This window comes from Agelaius phoeniceus, chromosome Z, assembly GCF_051311805.1.
Source record: "Agelaius phoeniceus isolate bAgePho1 chromosome Z, bAgePho1.hap1, whole genome shotgun sequence".
Taxonomy (NCBI): Eukaryota; Metazoa; Chordata; class Aves; order Passeriformes; family Icteridae; genus Agelaius; species Agelaius phoeniceus.
Window position 1 is genome coordinate 46,348,315 of NC_135303.1, and position 21,428 is coordinate 46,369,742.

Consider the following 21,428-nt stretch of genomic DNA (forward strand, 5'->3'; position numbering starts at 1 on the left):
CTCATTATTTCTCTCATGTGTTCCACTTTCTCTTGTTGCTCTGATGTCCTCCTTATAGAGAGGCTCAAGCTTTCAAGCTCTCCTGTGTCTAGAGTTCAGGAACCTCCTCCATCCTCTGTAAAGTACTCAAAGAGAACGTGTTAATTGCTCTAAGTTAATTTCAGACAGCTCCTCATGTGTGCTGCAGCCCCACTGACTGGGGTCCCCACACACCTTCTGTGAGCACTGTCCAACATCAACTGCCCCACTGTAGTCCAAAGTATCGCTCATCCCTTCTTGCTGCTACAGGGGAATTTAGCCAGGCTTGGGGAGGGCTCTGCATTTGTCCCTAGAAGAATCCACTGTGATTGGAAGCTGTGATCCCTACCAGACAGGACTGCACTGCTGAGCTGATCAAAGGGCATCCCTTAGGCAACAACTCCCTGGCTAAGCACCCAGCATCCCAAGAACCCACTGGGATCCCCAGACCGGGCAGCATGCAGGACAATAAAGTGCTTGTTGTTCACAGCCTACCAGGGGGGCAATTCCTCAGGATCTCCAAGCTTCTGTTCTCCTGGGGCTCTCGGAGCACGTTTTTCCAACACACAGTCTTAAACTCCATGGCCAGCGCAGCAAGCATCTGTATCATTAGCAGATAACTCACAGAAAGCCTTATCTGCAGCAGGAGAAGACCTCCTGTCTCACCTGTGACTGGACATCTGGAGCAACACCCAGGAGCCCAGATTCAGAATCAGTGAGCCAGAGAACACCTCCTATCACAGCCTGCCCTCTTGGGCTGCACAAAGTCTTGCTACTATGGAAAGTCAGGCCTGCAGCTCTGTGCAACCTGGCAGCTCTCTGCAGGACAGGCAGCCTCACACTCCTGCTTACAGTGGGTTTTACTCTGCACACCAACAAATGTGCCCGTGCAGACATGGCTCTCTAAAGTCAAGATAGGGATGAAAGCATCCTCTCCTTTACCCCTGCAGGAAGTACCTCTTTTGGATTACTTTCTGCATGCCAAGGAGGACCAGCAATACTGGTGTGATTGCATTAATATAATTACAGGCTTTAGCTTCTGCTGAAAATGTATTCCCACATAAACAGGCCTGGAAAGCCCAGTGGTACTAACAGGATAAGCAAAGGTCTGTCCTTTGCAGTACATGAAAAGCAACAACTCTAGAAATCCAGAGAACAACTATAGCTCACACTTTACAGCTCAGCAGATAACACTATCATTGCCATTTTTGTTTCTTCTTCCTATAGCTCTTTAATTTCAAAATAGGAATTGTCCTTTCCTGCCCAGGAAAGGGGTGGGGAATTGCTCCCTGAGAACACCCCCTCAGAACATTTACGCATTATCTTTGCAAGTAATCAGTCACACACCTCCTAAGTCCAGCACGTCTGACTGTTGTCCTTTGACAGTCACTTCCCTGCACCCAGCAGCACAATCAGAGCAAGGCCATAAGCACACAGAGGCCAGGCCATACACTGGCAATCCACTTGCCTAGGTGTGTCCATTTGCCACACCCACGTTTCAGACTAGTTTGCTGGTTCCCACTCTCATCCAGGCAACATTTTTAATTTAATTTAATGCTCTCAGGTTTACATTTTTGAGTTTGCTTTTTTTTTCCCCAAAATCTACCCACATATGTTTCCATCTTCAAAGATGGAATACAATTACACCCTTTAAAAGGCAACTCTGAAGCCAAACAGAGGAATTTCAAACAGAGGAATTGTTATCTACAATTTGTAAGAAACACACATGAGAAATAGTTTCCTGGTTTATCATAGTATGTGTTGAGTTGCTGCTTCAACACAAACTCAGAGCCCTCAGAATTTCATCACCAGACACCAGCCTTCTGGCTCAGAAGACCAGAGAGAACAAATAAGAACAGACCATTCCATTTCTGGACTTGCTTTCCACAAACCTATCACACCAAATGGTTTGTGAACCTCTCAGCTTAAGCTGGGCTCCCCTCAAAGCCATGGACACTCTCCTAGGCATACCTGCAATACAGCAGGTGACACACCCTAGACAGACCTTGCCATCCAAATTCCACTTCCATGCTATAACACTATCAAGGGGAAATTGTCAGTAATAAATTCCTTTGGAACCAAAGTCAGCCAGACCATATGATTATAAAACAACCCAGAGCTTTAAATACCATCTGAACGTGTCGTCTCAAACAACACTACAAGCTCAGGGGCTACAAGTTTATTGTTACAAGAGAAATAAACAAGCACTGATATGGTGGCTTTCACCTTTTGGGTCATGACTTGGTTGTACCAGCAGGGCAGGTGGAGTCTGCACTGAGGCTATGTCTCTTCCACAACCCTGGTCTGAGAAGCAAAATCCTTGAGAAGAAAATGTTGCCTTGGAGGTGAGGTTTATCAGTTCAGAGTCCCCGGAGGGAGAACCTAACCATCAGAGCATGGTCTTGACCATGTCAATTGACAGCCAGCTGCTAACAGTCGGCAGAGACAGCTACAGAAAAACACGTTCTCAGGCCAGTCTCCAGAACAGGACCTCAGGCAGTCCAGTCACAAGCACACACACTGCAGTTTTGCCCCCACGTGCTGCAGTTTCTCCTCTTCACACGAAAACAGGGCCCGTGGGTCACAGCACTGCACAATGCTGTGTGAGGCCTTCTACTGCTGCCAGAGTGCAGAAACACAGGACCTGTGTGTGTCCCATAGCCCTGCTGCTGCTGCTGCTGCTGCTGGGTGCCCAGCATCTGTGTACAGCAGTGGCAATCTAATGGGTAAGGCTGCTGAATATGCATTAATGGAGAATCCGAAGTGGGACACTTACTGCAGACACTTGAGCCGGGATAGGGAAGCAGTTTAAGCTGGTGCCACAAGAAAACTGAGTTACTGATGAAGTCTTGCAAACAGGGCCAGCCTAGCAAGCAGTTTTGTATGAATAATGCATTCAAAAGGAAAAAAAGAAAAAAAAAAAAAGAAAAAAAAGAAAGAAAGCTTCAAATAGTTTTTGTAAACAAGAAAGGAGGTAGAGAGCCATCAACTAAGTGATCTCACATTCCTCGATTTGCTTTATCAATCTCAGTATTCAAAAAAAAAAAGCTTAAGAGCAGTCCAGGCTCTCTAGTGAATCAACAAAACGACACAAAGGACCGTACCACTCCTCACAGCCTCCAGGCTGTACATTAGCTTTTAGCAACGGTATCTACCACATGAATAATGCAGCACGTCTTCCAGAGCATCTGTACTCCAATCAATCCACAGTAGCAAATAAAAACCTTTCAGCACGCCTTTCTATCAGGCAGCGGGACCTTTTTACAGCTGCTCAGAGGCATATCCTTGGAAAAACAACCCTATCTGCGACCAAAGCTGGAAGCTTTTAAATTGGCCAGCTGGGAACCAGCCTTTTAAATCAGCCATCCAGCGATGGGCCTCGATTTTATCAATTGCCTTTCTTTGTCTTTTGTTCCATAAGGATCCACACCCACCGTTCCCGGGCTCAGATTAAGGGAGCTCAGACTAAGGTTTCAGTCGGCTTTCAGAAATAGACATGTGTCTCTTCCCAAAAGCAGCTCAGAGGCTGCAGCCGGCCCTTCCCAAGAGGGACATGCTGGCCTCCCCAGACACACAGCATACACGCCACATCCTTCTCCTGCACTATAAAACAGCCTCATAATGAGGCATGGGCAAAGAGCCTTCACCAAATCAAGCATCAGTCAGATGCTCCAATGTGTATTTTCAGAAGCAGAACAGGTGATGAAAAGAGACACTTTGTCCATGTCCATCACCAATGCTGGTTTGAGTATTGCTCCTCTGCAGAACCACGAAGATCCCTTCTCCTGGGAAGCCCACCAGGAGTTGTGGGAACTGCTTCTGTCACTGCAGGCAGAGCACATGATGCAGGCTACTGGCTACCTGAGAAAGGGCGTGCCACCAGTGCAGATGGACCAGGATCCACAGAAGTGGTGGGGGACAAAATCACAGCAGCAAGCAAGATCTCAAAGAACAATATATTCTAGAGATGTTGTTGTCTGTTATCAGAAAACCCAGCTCTAAAAAACACTCCAATGTATTTGCAGCTCTCCAGCATGGCACGGGTACTTAAATATGGTGCCCTGGTAAGCTGGCCGTGGAAAACAAACAGCTCTAGAATAAGCATTGCACAAGTAGAGAGGACATGAAGTAAGAAGGTGAAGAGTCACTCAAAACTGAAATAATGGGTTGATTTCCTCATCCACAAAAAGGGAATTTCTCTGAGAGTGCACAGCAGCCCCTCTTGCCCCTTATTTTTGGTGCACAGTGGCTAGGGCAGGACTTGAGGTCTCATGTGAATCCTTGCAGGAGTCATGCCAGCCCTTCCCCCATGCTGGCAGTAGTGCCACATGGACACAGCCTCAAGGAGACGTGAGACAGTGGCTCCTCCACTGACACAGGCATCTTCTGCTCAGACCATAAGCAAAAGGGTTTTTCAGTACTTTTGCATCCCCCAGTTATTGGCTTAGGCCAGGGAAGGCAAACACTGCATAGAGACCCACCCTGTACTGAATAGAAAGACTCCAGAAACCCACTGCAGCCATGCACCCCACAAACATCATCACCAGCTGGTACCACATTTTTTGTCTCAGAGCATCCTTCTAATGATGGAACCCAAGGCTGCCCAGTTAAGGCCAAATTCATGCCAAGGTCCCAAGCTTGGCAAAATGCACATCATGCAAATTTTTTTTACTTTGGAAGATACACCAAGTGTTGTGACCCTCAAAATAATTTTAAGCACATATGTCCATGGGCAGGCAAGGGCTGCCAGGAGTGAGTGAAACAAGACCACTCTTCACAAGACAAGGCTGAGACAGCAAAAATCCCATGGCCTTCCTTGATGAGTTTTCCAGCTACACTTGTGTTCAGACACAGGTTTAAACCACAGTGCACTCCCAAGGCAGGCAGCAACACCACATGGCATCCAGCATAATAACGCCCTCCTGGTGACACCTGTCCATGCTACTGCCACATCCCACTGCCTGGTACTTCTCTTCTGTGCTCTTCTGCAATGCTGGCAAACCAGGGAGATGGACAAGGGAGTACATGTGCCTTATAAAAATAGCTCAGCCAGGTTATTTTTAACTCAGCACAGTCAGCAATGATGTTGAGGAGCAGCGAAGAGAGCAAAGAGAAAAACCAGGAGAGACCACAGTCTCAAGCAGCTTTGAAGAGGCTCAAGCTCTCCTGTCATCTGATCTGGTGAGGAATCCAAGACTATATTTTGGGTAGAACCCCCTAGAACACTTTGAAGTGCACATCATGAAGTACTGGTTGAACTGTCACCTGTTCTTTATTTTATTGCTGTGGTCACTTCCAATCTTGATGCCAAATGTGTACTTGAGCTTCCCTGGGACACGTGAGAGAAGCAAAGAGAAATTACAACGCTAAATCACATAACCACATGAAAACCTCAGGCCAGAAGGCACTTCTGGAGGTCCTGAGTCAGTCCTGTCCTCAGCCCACAGCAAAGCTCACTACAAAGGGAGGTCAGGTTCCTTAGACTGTCCAGACGAGTTTGAAAGACTGATGAGATCCCTTTGGCCCCCTTGGAAAATGTGCCTATTTGGAGTCTTGTGGAGATGCTTAGGCTGCAGGTACCCTGCAGAGTTACCAGATGACTCTGGTCAAACTTGCTGCCCACCAGGACCCTCACAGCCTTCACAAGAGCTGCTCCTTTCACTGCAGGGAGAGGCTGCACATCAGGGGCAGAAACTGACTTTTATCTTTATTAAATTTCATAGGGGGCTGGTTTAACCTTCGTTATAGGCATAAGGCAGTCTGGAGCCTCCAGCCTGCTTAGAAAGCCCAGGAGCTGGGAAGTGCCCATGGAGGCTCTGCTGCCAGGTATTGGACTTCCCTGCAGTGGCCTGACAAGCATCATTCTTCCCACAAGCAACCTGGAGCAAGGGAGCCTGAGGCACCATCATTCTTACTCCACTGCCAACAGCACCTGGAGCTCTGCTTCTTGAAGGTTCACACCACTCGCTCACAAATCACCCCCAGCCACAGGAGAAGTTTCTTTATTAATATTTCTCAGCCAATGTCAGCTATAAATCAAGCCGAAGCATACAGACCACCCTTCACGGTGTGTGAACACACCTGTGCTCAGTCAGTGCAAAGTCAATTTGTACACCCCAGGAGGCACAGGAGAATACTCCAGGAATGATTCCACACTCAGTGGTAACACCTTTTTTTGGCAGTTCAACCTGTCCTTTCACCACTCCCTTTTCTGCCTCATGTGGTGCCATACTCTGCAAGTTCTGACAGAAAGAAACATGGTGAGTTGAGGACATAAGTGCCTTCAGTCAACATGGCCTTTACAAGATACCATAGTGGATCAGGGGAGTGTGGAGACTAGCAAAACCCAAAACAACCCCAACCTCAGCTCAGTTCCATTAGGCTTATCAGAGCTCTCAGGAAGGGCAGGAGGCAGTATTACAGAAGCAAAGGATGGGGTAATGCCAGCCTCTTTGGAGGGTAAGCCCCGCCTTCCTCTGATTCACCTCTAGCCTTCCAAGATAGCCTGTGTACAGAAAGATAAAGCTAACTTGCCTGCATTCTCCAGAGACAATACCCTCTTTCACTTTGCTGGTTACCTGGGCAGCAAAGAAAATATTATTGCTTATCAACTTCCTTGTGAGTACTAATGTACTTCTGAATTCAACAAGAGGGCAAATTCCACCTTAGAGACCTTTTATATGCTGGCAAGATCCTACTTCATTAGAAAAGGAAAGCAAATAAAACAATCTTGGTTCAAAGAACAATAAAAACTAGAAGCCTCTTTGCCCCTTCCCCCCCCCCCACATGCAGAAACTCAGCTTAAAAAGTAAGTTACGAACTTTCAGGGACGTTGCCACATTTCTTGTCAGAAAGGGAACCTTGAAAAACTCGTCATCAGACACTCTCCAAAGCTCAGCAGTTTCTCCTGAAACCAGAACACCAGGCTTTCACTCTCCTGTTTCTCAAAAAGAAGTTTTCTGCTATTCAAGGCCAAGCTGGCTTCTGGGTTTCAGAAACCAAAGTTCAGCTCTCCATCAAAATGATGCAGCTGGGTCTCAGTAACCTGCTATGTTCTTTGGGAAGACAAGGACACCTGGCCCTCCTGTCCTTATTGTGAGACCTGCAGACATCTGGCAGAGAGGGTGTCTTTTCTAAAGGCTACTGTACAAAAGGCTTTCCTTTCAGCAAAGGTTCACGGGTTCAAGATTGTTCACCTCCCAATATCTTGGTTACTTGCCTACAGGAGTCCAAGTGGAATCCATTGGGATAGCCAGATTTCCTCTCAAACCTCTTCTGCCTACCTGAGCAGTTGTGGCAGCCACCAGAACACAGATGCATGAGAAAACCTGAAGTGCTCAGCAGGATGGTGAGACAAAGGAAATGCACCCAGTGCAGATGTTTCTCCTGAGTTCTGTCGAGGTTTGGAGGTTACACACTTCACTTGGATGTCTCAATATACAGCCCTTATATCTAATGTGATGCCATGTCACTGCACTCCCCCATGGCTGGAGCTGTGTACACAGGCTTGAATGTGATGAGATCCTGGCCAGTGACACCAAATCTGTATCTCATCTCTGAAGCTGCCTGGGGAAATGAAAACTGCTGAAGAGATGGAGGGGCACTAACCAGGCTCCTATTCGTCTGGGAAGGAAAGCACAGCCATACAAGGGCACAGTATAGGAGACCCCACCTCTCTGGTCTCCAGTTAAGCCTCACAGTCAACCTATCCATAGCTCTAAATCAGGACAGATGTGGAGCCTTCGAAATCCCTAAGGATGATGGCCTCCACCTGCCTGGTCCCACTGCCCTGCTGGGGATGAAGTTTTCTCTAATGTCTGACCTACTTCCCTCCAGCTGCAGCTTGCGTTCTTGGTCTGCTTATTACACTGTCAGTGCCAAGGAGAGTTTGGCTCTCTAACTGCCCTCCCAGAAGTTGTATCTTTCTGTTAGCAAATGGGTTTGGCAGCAAAGGACACACATACCTACTACCATAGACCAGAGAAAAACTAGCTGAGAGTTTCTCAGACGTGAGCCAGAATTAGAGGGAAATGGTCCCTGTCCTTCTGAAGGCAATGACAGCAGGACTTTGTTCCTTGAAAGGCAGCAGGCAGTATCAGAGGTATTCTCTGAAACCCATAGCTGCAGAATTCATTCACCTGCCAAACAGCATCATCTGCATACAAAAAATAGTGAGGGGCCCACACAGAAGAGAAGTGTGGGAAACTCTCCCACACCCATGCAGTGCCTGTGGAATTATGATTCAAGTTGAGGCCTTTCTCTTTGAGTGGCTAATTAAGTCAGAATTGACATCTGTCTGTTCTCCAGAAAACTCCTAACACACTTTTGAGCTCTTTAACAGCAGGTGCCACTTTTACATGAAGCATGACAAGCCAGCAAGAGAGTGGCAAAGGCAGGTGTCACAGGCACAACAGCCAATGCTTTCTTCCACCACTTCATAGAATCATAGAATATGCTGAGTTGGAAGGGACCCATCCAGATTATTGAAATACAACTCCTGTCCCTGCATAGGATATTCCCAGGAGTTACTCCATGTGAGAGCATTGTCCAAACACTTCTTGAACTCTGTCAGGCTTGGTGCTGTGTTGGAACCCAGGGCATGGGGAGTATTTTACTGCCTGTCCTGACAAGTCCTGATTCCCAGGAAATTACTGTTTTTAACCTTCTTCCATGGAGAGGGCTTCCAAGAATTTGGGATTAATTGGAATCTGCAAGTGTGTGAAATAGATAATAGTATAGTTTATCACAGGGTGAAAAATTTAGAATTTTGGGTTTTTAGTAGACAGAAGGAGGTAGACAGAAGAACAAATGGAGGATTTTGGGTGTTGGCTGGTTCCTTCTTCTTCATCTACTCCATTTTCTGCTGTGTTGGGGAGAGCCACAATGCAGATGTTGCGTGGCAGACATATAATTAGTTATTGATAGATAAGTAGAAATAAAGTATGTTTTAAGGGTTAATTGGATAAAATAGCTTAAAAAAAAAAAACCTTGAAACTGTACATCTTGTGACCTTTTTTGCTGTCTTCTCCATGTGTGCTGAGTCTGGTGTAGATGGCACACAGAACTTCTGACAAGATGAAAATAAACAGCAACCTGAAGAGCAAAAAAGTCCCGTTCGTCTCCTACTCCTGGCATAGAACTTTTTAGTAGGAATCTGCCATGTAGGGCGCCCCAAGGGGTCTTACACAGTGCTGTAATCACTTCCCTGGGGAGCCTGTTCCAGTCCCCACCACCCTAAGGGTGAAGAACCTTTTGCTGATATCCAGCCTAAACATTCTCTAAATCAGCTTCAGGACTTTTCCTCAAGTCCTGTCACTGGCCACAAGAGTGTAGATATCAGTATCTGTCCCTCCTCTTCCCCTCACAAAGAAGTTGCAACCGCAATGAGGTCTCCCCTCAGTCTCCTCTAGGCTGAACAGACAAAGTGACCTCAGCTGCTCCTCATATGGCTTCACCTTTAGGCCCTTCACCATCTTTGTTGGCCTCCTCTGAACACTCTCTAACAGCTCAATGTCTTTTATTACCCAGAACTGCCCCCAGCACTCAAGGTGAGGCTGCCCCAGTGCAGAGCAGAGCAGGACAATCTCCTCCCTTGCCTGGCTGTGATGCTCTGCCTGATGCACCCCAGGACACGGGTGGCCCTTCTGGCTGCCAGGGCACTGCTGACTCACATTCAACTTGCCACTGACCAGGACCCCCAGCTCCCATTCCATGGAGCTGCTCTCCAGTCTCTTGCTCCCCAGTCTATACACACATGCAGGGTTGCCCCATCCCAAGTGCACAATCCAGCACTTCCCCTTGTTCAACTTCATACTGTTGGTGGTTGCCCAGCCCTCTATTTTGTCAGAGTTTCTCCACAGGGCCTCTCTGTCCTCAAGGGAGTCAACAGTTCCTGCAATTAAGTGTCATTGGCAAACTTGCTTGGTATCCCTTTCAGTTCTGCACCCAAGGTGTTAATGAAGATGTTAAAGGGCCAAGGATGGAGCCCTGTGGCAGCTCACTAGGGACAGGTCTCCAGTTTGATGTCACCCCATTGTGAGTATGGTACCCTATACATCATAAATTTTAAAATTCATCATTTAGAGCATCAGTAGCAGGTTGAGTTTTGCTTTTTGGTTTTTAGTCTGGCTTTGATTGATGCTGACTAAGTGGGAAGACTACCCATGCTTTCCCTGCCAGGGAAAAGAGATTCTGTGCCAATTCATTCACCTGCTGGCTTGGCAAATATACAGTTTCTGGAAATAACTGCCATCACTCTGAAACTATTCCATCCGTGCAAGTACAAAAGTATTGTTTGGTTCAGACTTGGAGCATGGGTTTGGAGCTAATCTCTTTATTGCTGCCATTCATTGCACTCCAGTTTGCATTGCAACGCCATCTTGGAACATGCAGATAGGATTCTCTCCAGCTGAAATTAAAACCATTCCAGGATCAGGACCCAGTATTCTCCATCTGCTATGGAACCAGCTGAGTCAAACTAAAACATCCAAAATACCTGTGGATATGAAAAGTCCTGGTATCACCCCTTTCACTCTCCAGATCTGCTTTTCTTGAACTGTAGATGTTACAGTTAGCATGTAGGGGAGTCACTGCACACAGACATCCCTCTCTGTTTGACCTTCAGCCTTACCTGTCTTCATATAGACTATTTACCTGCTCTCCTCCAAGTACTGCACTCTAATATTTCTTTTAGGTGCTCCTCAATCTCTGATCATTTGATTCAGCACCACTGCTCTTCTCCAGTCTCATTCTTCACACCTCTCCATCTTCACACCTCCCAGCAGTGAAGATCAGCCTCTCCTCCCACACTGTAGTAGTTTAATCACTGTATACTTCATTCCTGACAGCCCCTTCACGTATCTCTGCCAGGATGAGTTTCGATCATCTTCCAGCTTTGTCCCAATGCACCAGCCTTCACTTCAACCCTTCCAGCCAGGAGCACCTCTGGAAGTGCCTCCACATCCCAGCAGACCTCCCTGCTACAGGCTCTCTGTCCTTCTACCACTGCTGCTTTCTATGCCAGCCTATTTCCCCAGCATAGCTGATATCCATGCTGACAAACTGATCTTTTCTATGCCTTTGAGTCAGCTCTGGGCATCTGTGCCTCACTGACTTTTTGAGCCAAAGGCTTATCTGTCTGTTTAGCCAGCCCTAATGGATTTTCCGCCTGCAGATTCATCTAATGGCTTTTCTTGAACCACATCCCCAACATCCTGTGTCAATGCGTTACACTGTTTATCTGTATCCTGTAGTTCCTGGGCAATGATAAACAGAGGAACAATCACTCCCTATCTGAACCCTCCATCCCATCATACTACCATATGTGAAAAGCTGTATGTCATATCCCTTTTCAGACATACCTTTTCCAGTTATCCTTCTCTGCATTCCCTTCTGCATTACCAGGTCCTCAGTGAGCTGCAGGAAGCTAGTTTGGCACAAGGCATCGAAGACCTAGTTGCATTATAGATGTATCCAGACCGTTTTGGGGTTTTCTTTAAATCAGTGCAGTGCAAAAAAGAAAAAAAATTAAAGAAAACCCAGAAAGGTAGCACAGTCCTTAAAATCTGGCTGTGAATTAAAGCAGAATTCTGAATTCCTGACATAATGCAGGCCAGGCAGCTTGGGATGCTATTTCCATGCCTTAGGCAGCAAAAACAAAGGCTGTTTGTGTAAGAAGAGTGAGAAATAAAGCACTGGGTAGGACACACAGGGCTTCACCGCAGCTATCTGCATATGCAGTTTTCTGTGGATATTTTATATGTGCTCATGAAATTACATCAGTATCTAGGGCTTTCCAGTACCAGATAGCCTTCAGGCTCCAGGAAACTTCTGAAGACTGGTCAGAGCCAGTGGAGAGTCAGCACTGTGCTCCTAGCTTAGCCTGAGATGACAGCAAGTGGGATGAGTCCCACAGAGGGCTCCCTGAGCAGGCTCAAGGACTGCAGGTGAGTGCTACACCTGCCTTGCATCACACTGTCATGCCAGGGAGCTCCAGGGGTAGGAAGGACAGCAGGTAATGACACAGGTAGACATGAAAGTTTAAAAAGGGTTAGTTTGGAAACAGCTCAAAATAAAAAACTGGATTTCCTGAGGAAGTTTTGCTTTTCTGCAGGAGTTGAAGACACTTGCAGATTTCCAGATTAATAGACTAAAACCACTATATGGTCATCTGCTGGTACTGGTAGTGGCCAGTGGCACCAGTGAAGCAGAGCCCCACAACAATGAAAGGTGTGTGAAACACTTCTAGTGCCATTAATCTTCCAAACTCACACAACTGAGTTTGACTGCAAGACAGGCAGAAATAAGAGTACAAATGCTGCTAATTTTTTTATCTATGTAAGGTAAGCTGCCATGAAGTCATAGAGAAGTTCATGTTGCAAGTCATGTCAGGGAAGGAAGTATAGGTAAGACAATGTAAAACTCTTCAGAAATATACAAAACCGTACATAAAATAATGACTAGTTTCTCAAAATTGAGAGAAAGAGAAGGTAGAGAAATTGTCACTTCAGTTCCCTCTTTACACATTAAATGCATTTTCTCTATCAAGCTTAAGAAGCTCTGTTCTAGTAACAGCCCACAGACAAATGAACACCAAATCAAAGGTCTCAAAACAAAGAGATTCCCCAAGTTAAGAGCAGGATATCTTTAGTGAAATAGGATTTTTTTAAACCTCAAGAATGACCAAAATATACTCAAGGATATCCTTTGATATTTTTTCTTAATTCAGCGCATCAACCTATAAAGCAGATATGTGTGCTGCAGAGAAAGTTAGGAATTCTTAACCACTCATCTGAGTTCAACATGCATAATGAACATTGGGAAGGAAACATGAAACACAAGGACCAAGACAGACTTTCTAGGTGGATTTTAGCTGTGGGTTTCCTTGCTTTAACTTAGGGAAACTTCTAATATCATCACCAGGTTTTTACTTCTAGTATCATGACCAAATCACAGGCAAATTTAGGCTGGGAGGGACCTCGGATGGTCCACAGCACAAACTTTCAGTCAAAATAGGGTTAGCCTTTAAGTCAAGTCAGGTTTTTCACAGCCTCATTCATGTGAATTTTGAAAATCTCCAGAGGTGGGGGTACTAAAGTCAAGAAAAACATCCTGCTAAGCCCCTGTCTGGATAATTGTGAACTCAGTCAGTCATTACACGCCAATCACAAAAGCAGGTACTGGTCGTACACAGTGCTCTGCCTCCATGAGGATGAGTCACCTACCCCACCCTCTCCAGGCCGCAAGTCAACACAGCCAGTGAAGTCCTCCTCCACTTACAGTCAATGTTCAAACTGGCTCAGAGGACTCCTGCCTTCAAACTGTCATCCCTTCAACAACCATAAAACATAACTCAGGAGAGAAAGTCAGCTGTTGTGTTAGGGAACAAGAATACCACCTTGGGACCCTAAGGGCAAAGCCCAGCAGAACATGCTGAGAGCTTGGAGAGGAGACATGTATGGTCTCCTCTGTGAGATGAGATGCTCTAGTGGTGACTAGCTGGAGAACAGAAATTCCTGCAGGAGGCCAGGTAGCTGCTGTTTGGTTAATGGCAGACTGAGAGATGTCACCTACTTCCAGAGAACACTGCAATCTGCACTGAGTGACATTATTTAGGTGATCATCCTGTTCAAGTTTCTAGCTATGCATCATCCTGGGAAGCTCTTCCCACGATTCCTCCTCTTTGCTGCTAAAAACACAAATGCCTTATTATTTTGCCAAGTAATAACTTCTGCTTCCAGCTACTGGCTTTCATTGTGGTTTGTCAGCCCAATTGAAGAATCCATTCTCTATAAAGACAGAAGTGATTTTTGATCTTTTCAATTCCACAGAAACCAAGAGTTCACCAAAATACAACCTGGAGACCAAGAAAGACAAAAGCATCAACTTTCCACTTGAGCTTTTACCTATAAAATCTCATAGAAGGGTTGGGTTTTTCTGCTCCAAGACTTGTGTTGCCTGGCAGGATGCATCACACCCAGAACTACTGCACAAGAAGATTAATGTATGACAGGAGCATGAGCTTCAAATAGATGCAAGAGGCTGTAAAGTCAAACCCTTCAATCCCTATTAACCCTTTAAATACCATGATTTTTAAGACTGTGAGACACTGAATTCCAATTGATTTCTATGGAACATGTCAGATGCCAGGCTATCATTAGCAAAATCAATCTTTTCAATTAAGACTCGAGCATCAGTTGCTGACATAAAGACCTTTTGCAAATTCAAAGGGAAACAGCCATGACCACAGGCAGGAGGGGTCAGAAGACAGACTCTGATCCTCCCTGACTGCAAGGAAAAGAGCCTCTCATGTAAAGAAACTGAACATTACAAGAGCAGGAACTTGGAGCAATGCTATTCTGATTTTGTTTTTGTTCCTCTATGTGTGCATTTTGGTATTCAAATTAAATTAGAGAAAATGGCAGAGAAAAATAATGTGAACTAATTACATTTAAGTAGATGTTAGCAAGACAATCTTTGACCACTTCTACTTGTCTCTTGCAATTAAAGAGCTGTCTGGATTCTCTGTGCCTATTACCCTGCAATTTTGTTGCCAGCACAGGCTCCTTTTACAGAGCAGATAGACTAGAAGAAACCAAGGGTGACAAGGAAGATTGGTCCTTCCTGGCATCATTCACATTACAGGTGGTGCTCCTAAAAACATCAGTGTTAGGCTTCCTAGAAACGAGCACTGCAACTCTGACAGCAATTCAGGCAAAATGGTAGCTATGCTTTTCTAAGGCAATATGGTTTACATTTTTCAAGATTTGTGTATTCTTGCATAGGGAAAACACTGTGAAACACTGGTTTAAATAACTTGTTATAACCTCAATGTAACCATGTGAAAGGTGGCTGAGAGCTGAACAGCACTGGCAGAGTCAAATTTGCTGCAGCCCAGAAGGCAAAACTGCACAGACACCCGACAGGGTAGCTGTGGTGCTACAGGACTCAGCACAGAACAATGGTGTGACACTGGGGGCCATTCAGGGGCAGCCCTTCAGGGGTCCTTTGGCAGACTGGCAAACGTCCTACATGCTAACACCCCATGGCCAAACAAGATCCAAGTGAGGCTGGAGTAGGACAGACAGTTCAGGGAGAGATCTGCTGCTCCCAGACCTGTGCACATGTTCTTGTTCACCTGCTGTATCAGTCCATGTCCCAGGCCACAGAGTGAGCCATGTCTGAGAAAAAAGCATTGCCCACCAAGCACTTCTCATGCACCCTACCACTGATTCTCAGAAAAGCTGGGAGGGGATCCAGAGATTTCAAACTCTCCCAAGGAGCAATTCAGACCTTTTAACATAAGCTCTGGAAGGCAAGTTTAAATCACGGTATTTGTAGAGCAAGGACTGATTAATTTTGGCTCTTGGGAGTAAACCCAGTATTTGCCTTGGCCCCTCCCGCACTTTTTTTTCTGACTGTCCCTACTGAACTTTATGTACAAGATCCTCAAGTCATGAGGATCCTATTTCCTGTATTAATGCAACCCTGACATGGACAGCCTTGCCCAGTCACCTTTTTCTGGGAGGAGCCCTCCCTCAAGCATTGCTTCCTCTCCTGTTTAAGCACAACTCCCAGTACCGCAGGAGGAAGAACAAGATGGAGTTTGGCCTCTGTTGCTTTCCTGGATGCTATCTTATCAGCTTTCATGAACTTTGTCTTAATCTCAGCTATAAAAATACCACAGCTGCTGGGATTTTCTTCTGCTCTGTCTTCCTTATCATTTTCCTAGGTGACTTTGTCCCCCAGAGGGAGAGAGGCAGTGCAGAGTCATCAGTTGCAACCTCCTCTCTGCAGGTAGGTCCATGTTTCTTGGCACAGAGATAAAAAACAGGCTATTCACCAGACTGGAAGGAAACTCTTCAACAAACCAGAGCCCAGAAGGATGCTCAGAAGAAAGAGCGAGAGAGACACCAAACTTTGTGCACTGGAAAATCTGAAACTGTGTGAAGCAGAGCAGGGAACAGGTCAACAAGGGAAGAGAGAACAGGGCTTGGAGCTGCACACTATCATTGGTCCTACTCTTGGCAGCAGCATGTCTCCAAGCTTTAGAAAGGATTTTGCTTGGCTGAGGGTCAGAAAGTCCCATTTGTGAATTTCAAAGTGCTTTAGAAATAGTAAGCATCAGCATTACACTAATAGAGCCCTGCAGGGTGTATTTTCAAAATGGGGAATTGCTGGCAAGCCTGTAATACCACAGAGGGGAAATCCCTGGAAACACCAGGCCAGTCTAGCTTCTACTTACAAGCCAGTATAACCCTGTGAGTATCAAAATCTCTCAGCCAATACAGTCTCATGGATGATGTAAAGGTCTTTCCTGTTTCTCCTGAGGAGAGGCAGGAGGCACGTCAGCATAATTGCAGTGTGCTGCAGGCTGCTTGCCTCACTCAGCTCTGCAGCCAGAGCAGCTTTACAGCGTGCACTTACGGGAAGCCACGGAATGACTACATGTGAAACACCTCACCACACCACCACTCCAGTGCCTTCTTGCCACGGGAGCAAGAGACCAGACCGTCTGTGCTCCTGCTGTGCATCAAGAGGTGGCCAGACACAGCTCTTTCAAAGCACAGCTGCTGTCCAGCCTCACCAGGGATGCCCTTGGCTCCGAGCAGCAGTTTAGTAGCAACCACCAGCAACCACCCAGACAGCCCACTGGCCAGCTGTAAGATCACTGGTGTTTATAACTGGGAGTCAGGAACATTCAGATAAGGTGCTGGCATTTTGTGGGGCTTTTTTGTTGAAGCAAACACTTCAAACAAAGTTTTCCTATGAGAGTGGAGAACAGGGTGTGGCTGTTAAGGACCAGCTGAGTCCCCTTGAACCAGCCAAGAGTAGATAGTGGGGAAATGATCTGGCACAGCTTCCCTCCACACTGTTTCCTCACTGAGTCTCTGTCATACCCTGTCACAGCCCATTCGCCAGTAGTTTTCCCATCAAAATCCCTGCCTGGGGAAATCAGGATCTAACAAGGTAGCATGAAGACTTCATGCTATGCAGCCACTGTGGATCAACGAATACAAAAAAGTCAGAGGCAGCAAACTGACCACAAATTATGAGGAGCCTGCAAGGTCATGCATAAAATACAGCTTAGCCTGCCCCAAGGCAACCGTCTGTCACTCAAAGAATCACCTTTTTTTTCTGGGATATGCCAAAGCTTTCAGTTCTCTCCCTAAGCATCTGTAACAGTGAGTGCTTGGGCACCTGAGGTTTACAGCACAGGGACCTGCTCTGTACTCAGCTATTCATCCCCAAAACACAGCTCACACCACATTTAGGCATCTGGCAGTCCAGACAGCCCACAGGCAAGAGAGAACTCCCCCTTGCAGAAGCACCATAAACCTGTTCCAGAGACAGCAACCTGCCCAGTACCAACACACCTAGAAAGAGACTCACAGACTTAGGCAACTGAAAATCCACTCATTATCCAGCTACTAACAAATGTAGCGGACACAGAAATGTGAAAATATTATCCATTACTGGCATTTGCAGAGCGGGAAATTTCCTCAGAGGGGACAAACCAGCATACTTGAAAGACAGGCAGTAATTACCCAGGCAGAAAAGGAGAATGAGAAATATACAACATCTGGAGATACCCTGACCTGCCACCACAAAATCCACCTGCTGCACAGACACAGCCAGCAGCCAGATGGATGAACGGGACGGAGGTGATCAGTGCTGCTGGTCAGGCAGGGGACAGTGGTCTCCCTCACCCCTGGACTAGCAAAAACAGGCACACTCATGCTCACATGCTTTGCCTCAGAGGAAGAGGGGCCAGGAGGAACTTAGGGCAGAGTTGGGGTGCAGGCAGCAGAATTGTGTGGCTCTTTGTCCAGTACCTGGGTCTCACATTTCCTGTCTAAGGCAGCTCTACTGAGATAACGGGCAGTGATTTTTTGCTACAGCATAACAGATTGTATGAATTTGAAACACAGCTCATTGAAGCTATAACAATAGATGTCATAATGCTAATTCACCAAATAACAGCAGCACAGATGAAAACACGTCTTTTTTTCCTGTCTCTGAGAAGCAACCAGCTCTCCCCTATTCTGCCTCCCAATGCCCTAGAGTTTCCTGAAATGTTCACAACCAAAACATGAACTCCCTCGTGTCTCCATCAGTCACTCCCTATCTCTGATCAAACCAGGAGAGATGAGAGCTCTCCAAAGAGGGCACAGCCAGAGGAAGAACAAAGGGAACAGCAGGGCTACACAGGCTGCTCCTTTGTTAACCCACTGGGGAGCCTGCACTGGAGAAGCTTAAAGGCAACCATCAGTCAACCTTCTCCCAAATGTTCCCTGAATCCTCAGCAGAAATCACTTCCCTTGAGCACCCAAGGGGCCAAAAGAGGCTAAGCCTGTCCAGGTAAATACCCTTCACAAGGACTGCAGCACAGCATCTTCTTAGAAAGTATAAATAAAAAGGGCTGGGGCTGAGGCAGGGTGGCATGGAAATCAGGAACAGACAGGATGCTCCAGAGCATGACAAGGAGGGCACCACTCCCTGCAAAGTGAACTGTGTGTTCAGACACTGCATATAGCTGGCCTCACCGGGCCATAGGTCTGCAAAGTGCTGTCTGTTACACATCTCTTCACAACAGCCTGTCTTGGCCTTTGACAGAGCTGCGGCATCAAAGCCAGACCCACGGAAGAAGCAGTCTTCAAAGCTGTGCTGCCTGAAAATAAGACTCCTTCAAGGTGCCAGTTCCCCGTTCAGGGGCAAGTGGGACCAGGGGATCCCGGTGCCAGAGAGTCATTGATGTGGCTGTCGTCACGCTCAGTGCAAGATGCGACCTACCCTGACATCAAGCACCCGAATTCCCCACAACTCGCAGGAAAGAGGCCAAATTTAAGTCATCGCACACACAGCCACAGGTCAGGCTTCTGTATAAATAATAAGCGAAGTTATACAGATACCAAACCGTGCCACCGGCGGCAGGGCTGGCAGCAGGGGCAGCCTCCCCGACCAGGCACCAGGACGGCTCGGGTCGGCAAGAAGCCCTGTTGCTCCGCGCACCGCTGCCTGCAGACCCCCGGTCGGAGGGCTCCCGCCGCGGGCCGGCTGCCAGTCCGCCACACCCCGCGCAGAAAACCCCGCCGGCAGATCCCTGCAGGAATAGCCCTGGCGCTACCGCCGAGCGAGAGAATCTTACCCGCCGAGGGCGCGACCAGCACCGGCTGCCCCGGCCGCGGCCGGCCGGAACGCCCCGCTCCGCCGCAGCACGGGGGATGCCCGAGGCCCGCGGCGCTGGGCGCCCAGGGCATCCCCCGGCCGTCGGTGCCCGCCGCTGCAGGCGGCTGCCCCAGCTCCTCACAAAGCGGGGTGGGGCCGGAGGGAGCTGCGGCACCCCCGGCGCAAGGCGGGCAGAGCGGGCGTCCCCTCCCGCTCCCCGGCACCGCCGAGCTCCGCAGGCCCTGGGCTGCGGCAGGTGCCCGAGCCGGCCCTGCCCGCGCCTGCCCCGGCCCCACGCCCCGCACCACCACCCGCGCTCTCGTACCTTGCCGCTGGCCACGGGGGTCTGGACGTGCGCACGGGAGCCGCGCCGCGCCAGCCCAGCCCGGCCCGCCCGCGGTCCCCGCCCCGGCCCGCCCCCGCGCCGCGCCCCGCAGCCGGGAGGTGCCGGCGGGCACCGGGGGTTGCCGCTGGCCCCGTGGAGCTCCCAGGAGCCTGATCGGGGCGATCAGGTCTGCGGCCGTGCCCGGCCCCTGGGCGCAACCTCCCGTGGCCAGCGAGGGTTTGTCCTGGTGCCGAGACGGGGAGAGCCCCTCCACAACCACAGCAAGGTGTTCCGGTGCATCTCCGCTACCCTAGGCTTGGGAGCCATCCCTGGGCTTGGGAGCCATCCCACCCGAGCCAATGACGGTGCCATTCGCCGTCACCATCGCCGCTGCAGGTGGGTCCTCGACTCTGTGCCCAGAGGCACATGGTGAAAGGTGGTTGCGTGATCCTCCTTACGAGATCGACCCGACAGCATCAGGACGTTGCCGTCACTTGCAGTAAGTGCCACAGGCCTTGCATTAGCTCAGAGAGCTTCTGAGTTCTCTGTGCCCACCAGGTACCGCGCATCCTGAACACTGCACACACCCCTGCAACAGTTTTAATGTGCCAGCCTTAGCTGGCAGCCACTGGCTGTCTCAGTAGTCCCTGGCAGATGGAGAGAGACTGGCCCAAAGCTGCAGGCCCTTTACTGATGGCATATGGCTTTAGAAAGCTTTTCACAGAGCTCACACTCATACTTTGGGGTGAGCTGGTACCTTGGCAGCACTGCAAAACTCCTCAGTGCCCTGAATAAGGAACTTGGTAAGTAGACAGCAGCACCCAAGATCAAATAGCAGAGGTTTCTTTTGCCAGGTCACCACCTCAGCTAACATTGTTCTGGTCCTGTCTGATTAATCAGAGTCTGAGACAGATAGCTCATCTACATACCTTAGTCCCATCACTCATTGGGTGGCAGAGCAGCTCTGGGCTGAGCTAGCAGCTGTGACAAGACTATGAGACTCACTGTCCTTCACAAGTGAGATGCTGCAGATCAGTGTAAATGAGCAAACAGAAAAGCATACGTGCCCAAATGATAGTGTGAATGCTGTTACCAATTATTAACTCCTCAAGGCAAAGTACTATTTATCAAGAAGCTGTATATCAACCTTAGCACATGTAGACAAAGACAGAAGGGGTAGAGGCCTTGTGAACCCTTCCAAAAAAATGTCTCAAACACTCTCAACCGAAGCAACAACAGGCAACATAGCAGGATTGAAATCATTGGAACAGTAAGAACTGCTGTCCTTAGCTGAAAGATAATTCCATCAAGGGGAGATCACAACCACCAACCCAGCGACCACTTCCTCACTACAGACCCCTACACTACAAGTAAAAGAAGAGACTGCATGTATGATGTCATTAGCACATCTGTCAGGACACCTCAAGTCCTTTTGGAGAAGAAAAATGATGCCTGTGAAAGGACCAGATCACTGAATGCTTCAAGGGTGTTGAGCAGAATTTCAGAACCAACCAGCAACCACCAAGAGTGATCTTCATCCTTTGCTACCAGGTGCCAGCCCAGGACATCCCAGGAGACTGAGGCACTTCAGCAGATACGCCACCAGACAACTGTGGAGAAGCAATATCCATGGATGGAGCACAGGAAGGAATTCCTGTGGACACAAATTGTGGCTGCTAGTGCAGCAGCTGTCCTGGGCCTGCCATGCCTACAGGAATTGAGATGACTTCTGGTAGCCCTCAGGATCCTTCCAGTATGTGCACATATGTTTCCCATGGAGAGGTACAAGACAGGTCAGGTACTCATGCATAGATGATTTCCAGTGCTTCCTTTAACACATGTTGTGCTCCAACCCTGAGTAAACTGTAGAAGATTGCATGCAGGACTGACAGAGAGACAAAGACATCTTTGTTCAGGG

At 48.0% G+C, this 21,428-nt stretch overlaps 1 protein-coding gene across 3 annotated transcripts in view; it reads right to left on the bottom strand.

Moving 5' to 3' along the window:
* The window catches only part of CORO2A (coronin 2A), a 62,947-nt gene that overhangs the window by 37,904 nt on the left and 3,615 nt on the right, over nucleotides 1–21,428 (bottom strand). Inside the window, exon 1 of one of the 3 annotated variants that reach the window (XM_077171948.1) lies at nucleotides 19,511–20,018. The exons of 1 other annotated variant lie outside the window; for it this stretch is intronic. The gene's annotated coding sequence lies outside the window, so the exon portion shown is untranslated. Of the gene's footprint in view, nucleotides 1–19,165; nucleotides 19,309–19,510; nucleotides 20,019–21,428 lie in introns of those variants that run through there. One more of the 3 variants, XM_077171949.1, reaches the window with a different exon arrangement.